The sequence below is a fragment of the Glandiceps talaboti genome, chromosome 19, assembly GCF_964340395.1.
Source record: "Glandiceps talaboti chromosome 19, keGlaTala1.1, whole genome shotgun sequence".
NCBI classification, from domain to species: domain Eukaryota; kingdom Metazoa; phylum Hemichordata; class Enteropneusta; family Spengelidae; genus Glandiceps; species Glandiceps talaboti.
Window position 1 is genome coordinate 21,042,806 of NC_135567.1, and position 5,103 is coordinate 21,047,908.

Genomic DNA, 5,103 nt, shown 5'->3' on the forward strand with positions numbered 1-5,103 from the left:
AACAGTAAACATGATTTGTTGACAAGTGAGTGTCAAAAGTGACAAACAGTAAACGTTATTTGTTGACAAGTGAGTGTCAAAAGTCACAAAGAGTAAACATGATTTGTTGACAAGTGAGTGTCAAAAGTCACAAACAGTAAACGTTATTTGTTGACAAGTGATTGTCAATAGTCACAAACAGTAAACTTTATTTGTTGACAAGTGAGTGTCAATAGTCACAAATAGTAAACATGATTTGTTGACAAGTGAGTGTCAATAGTCACAAATAGTAAACATGATTTGTTGACAAGTGAGTGTCAATAGTCACAAATAGTAAACATGATTTGTTGACAAGTGAGTGTCAATAGTCACAAATAGTAAACATGATTTGTTGACAAGTCCAGTAAGAAGTTGTTTTATATTTTAAATAGGAATGTAATTATATCGACTAAAATGATAATGAAATATTTCAAAGAACTGACATTGAGAGTACACAATCAAATATTTAAACTGTACCAGGAGTAAAAAATATTCAACTAATAATAATTTACCTTTAACACCTGTTTCATGTGTGTGGTATGCTAATTTTTAGTGAGGACTGTATGCCCAGGTGACGACACAGTACGATTGGGTGATCTTTGTTATTATTTTGATGACACACCAAGTAATGGAGACAGTGCTGAACTAGAGTGTCTACGTGGTGGTGCTGAACCAGTCATTATTGAAAATCGACTCATAAACTGGTTCCTCGTCTTCTACATCACTCACCATGGCCTAGACCATACTAACTATTGGATAGGTAAGATATTTACACTTTATTATATTGATGTTTTTAAATCAAATCTTAAGACACACCTTTTTATTGAATGAAAGTATTTTATTGATGGTTTTTTAATTCTTTTTACAAAGTTGTGTGAAGCGCTTTGAGATGGTTTGTTTTACATGTAAAGCGTTTTTAAAGAAATAAATATTATTATTTATTATAAATAAACTTATGTCATGGGTCAAGCTCAGAATTTTGAAAATTTCTTATGAAATGAAAGTTATATTCCAAATATATGTCCATAATTGTAATATTATATTCAAGTCTACAGGTAGGCTATAGTTAGTATAGTGGAATAGTGTAGTAGTGATAGTCCTTCAAGTCTACAGGTAGGCTATAGTTAGTATAGTGGAATAGTGTAGTAGTGATAGTCCTTCAAGTCTACAGGTAGGCTATAGTTAGTATAGTGGAATAGTGTAGTAGTGATAGTCCTTCAAGTCTACAGGTAGGCTATAGTTAGTATAGTGGAATAGTGTAGTAGTGTTAGTACTTCAAGTCTACAGGTAGGCTATAGTTAGTATAGTGGAATAGTGTAGTAGTGATAGTCCTTCAAGTCTACAGGTAGGCTACAGTTAGTATAGTGGATAGTGTAGTAGTGATAGTCCTTCAAGTCTACAGGTAGGCTATAGTTAGGATAGTGGAATAGTGTAGTAGCAATAGTCCTTCAAGTCTACAGGTAGACTGTGCTAGTAGAAGACAAAGACCCATGAAAATAGCACTATGTATGAATGAGGTCCAAATTGTACTGTTGTCATAACCATGCTACATTTACACAATGTTTTAACACTTATACTCCCTCTCCCCTCCCTCCTGTTGCTTCCCAGTTACATAACCCAATTTGTTTATGCAGGAAAGATAACGTTAATATGATTTTACAATTGACCCATTACAGGCTTAAATGACTATGATAATGATGGCCAGTACATGTGGTATGATGGCAGTGTTGTGGGATACTCTAATTGGAATGCAAGTCAACCAGATGATCAAGATGAATGTGTATTACTGGATAATAAACTCAGCTTTGCCTGGAATGATGAAATCTGCAGTGATTTGTATGGCTACATTTGCCAGTTTAGTAAGTCTGTTAACATTTCATTCACAAAAGTCGCTATGATAAAATAGAAAATGAACATATCAACCAACATTGAATATTCTATGGATTGGGCATTTTAAACTCTTTATTTGCAAAATAGTGATGTGATTGCAAACAGTCAGATGAACACCATAGCCCTGAAATATTGACCTGACTTGGTTGCAAACAATCAGGTGAACACTTACTCCTGAAATGGTGACTTTTGAAAATAATGATCCCACTAAACACAATATTATATAATGATATTCAAACATAATTTTTTGTCCCCAAGCGCCATCTCCATGTCAACATGATGAAGAGTGCAATACTTTGGCGATGTGTTCACTTGGTCAGTGCAGATGTATAGAAGGCTACCATGGGAATGGAGTTGACTCCTGTGAAGGTAAGTAACAATGAAATTATGTCACCATGGCTTGATATCATTAACAATGGTGTTAATGATCACCATGGCTTGGTGTCATAAACAATGGTGTTAATAATCATCATGGCTTGATGTCATAAACAATGGTGTTAATGATCACCGTGGCTTGGTGTCATAAACAATGGTGTTAATAATCATCATGGCTTGATGTCATAAACAATGGTGTTAATAATCATCATGGCTTGATGATGTCATAAACAATGGTGTTAGTGATCATCGTCTGCAGATAAAATTTGATATTTACAGATATTGACAGCTGAATTTTCATTATAAGAAAATAGACACAAGAAATAAATCCAACTTTAATGTGTATAACTATATAAGATATCATTGATTCAAAGATGAAGATGAAATTTTTCCAATTCAAGCCTAATTTTGATCATGTAGATGTTTATCGTTGCTGTATTATAGCTATAGGAAAAAATATGACATTGCGTTTCTCATTTCAGCCTAGATTTCATTTCTCCTTTTAGCATAGATCGCTGTAACATATTATTTTGTCCACCTTGCAGATATAATTGAATGTGACTACTATCCCTGTGATGTCAATGCTAATTGTACTAATGCTGAAGGATCCTTTACCTGTGTATGTAAGGAAGGCTACGAGGGCAATGGAATGGAATGTCAGGGTAAATATTGTATGAAGAATAGCCACCAATCTCACCTCTCAAAAGATCACAAAAGAGGAAGTGTTTGAAAATGAAATCTGAGCAAGAAATACTTTACTATTAAATAATTGAAAGTGTGTGTGTGTATATGTATGTATGTATGTATGTATGTATGTATGTATGTATGTATGTATGTATGTTTGTATGTATGTATGTATGTATGTATGTATGTATGTATGTATGTATGTATGTACGTACATACGTACGTATGTATGACTTTTTAAAAAATATAAATTCACACAGTTTCAGGTTAATACCTAGGTCACATTGACTAGAATCATAATTTTCATCAATTTCTTCCTCTATAAATAGAGTTTGCTGCGTGTGAAGAAGATGCTGACTGCAATGCTAAAGCTAACTGTGTAGATTCCAGATGTAAATGTAAAAAGGGTTACCAAGGAGACGGTATATTTAATTGTTCAAGTAAGTAGAAATACTCAGCTGTAAAAGTTCAATATTAATATTTTATTGTGATATATCAAATAGCCATTACATTCACATTTGTGTGTTTACTTCTTTCAACGTGTATTGCAACTGAACTGAAATTTATGTAATAATGTCATAACTAGGTAAAGCTCATAAGTTTGTGACCGGCTGCCTCATGATGATATTGTAGATAGCGCCCTCCTCGTGGAGAATGCGCATAGTATATAGAACGCGCATGCGTAGTCATTGTGCCGCAATGCATCCTTGGGTAAAAACAACCATCACATAGTATATAGGACGCGCATGTCATTGAGTTGCTTTGCAGCCGCTGCACGAGCTATAACCTGTTACGATATTTTGAAATGTATAACCTATGATAATATTTCAAAATGTTTTGCTAAAGGTGGTGTGCTCACTTTTGGTGGGTTGTAGCTACTTCTGTTCTGCTGTTCTAATCTGCTGTTTGTGAGAGCACATGCAGTGGCATGCTGCACATGATTTAGCAAAAGGACTTGTATGAAATGTTGTCAAAGAAATACTTTCATACTTTGTATGGAAATCAAAGTTTATTGAGAGCCATATGTACATTATACAGTGTTGCAGCCAGAGGGTTTTTTTTGGTCATTTGACACACATTTTTTGGACCTGACCCACAATTTTGGAAGTGACGGGTCATAGATGACCCACACTAAAACTGTATGCAAATATGTTTACCAACATGACCACGCCTATAGCAACAGCCAAATGATCGTGTATATTGCATAGATAACAACAGGGTTGGATAGGCAACTGCATATTAATCATTCAGCAAATATCTAGCATGGGTCAGCATGTGGGTAAATATTTTGAAAAACTGTACAGTTGTGCTACAACGCTATTGGTGCTTTTTTTGTTATGTCCCCCCAAAATTGTATGATGACCCACAAAAATGAAAGTTTTGGGACACTATGTCCCACTCTTTGAAAAGGCTGGCTGCAACACTGTTATAAACAAAGTCGGCAATGTATCTGTCTATATATACCATTCCTTCTAGCATTACAGAATAATTTATTGTATTCCAAACTTTAATATAAATAATTTCAAAGAATTAAGAAAGATACCGATAAATACTATTTCAGATATTGACGAGTGTGAGGTCGGGACAGATAATTGTCATGAAAAGGCTGATTGTGTTGATGAACCAGGAAGCTTTATTTGTGAATGTCAAGACGGTTATACAGGGGATGGCGTCGATTCCTGTGAACGTGAGTATTGTTGAATTAGGCAGTTTTAGTTGTGAAAATATTAACTTGCATGGACATGTTCTTGTGTATTTTAGGTGCATTTTCACCATCAGAATCTGTTCAGTATTAGATTGCATGGATATGTTCTTGTGTATTTTAGGTGCATTTTCACCATCAGAATCTGTTCAGTATTAGATTGCATGGACATGTTCTTGTGTATTTTAGGTGCATTTTCACCACCAGAATCTGTTCAGTATTAGATTGCATGGACATGTTCTTGTGTATTTTAGGTGCATTTTCACCACCAGAATCTGTTCAGTATTAGATTGTATGGACATGTTCTTGTGTATTTTAGGTGCATTTTCACCACCAGAATCTGTTCAGTATTAGATTGCATGGACATGTTCTTGTGTATTTTAGGTACATTTTCACCATCAGAATCTGTTCAGTATTAGATTGTATGGACATAT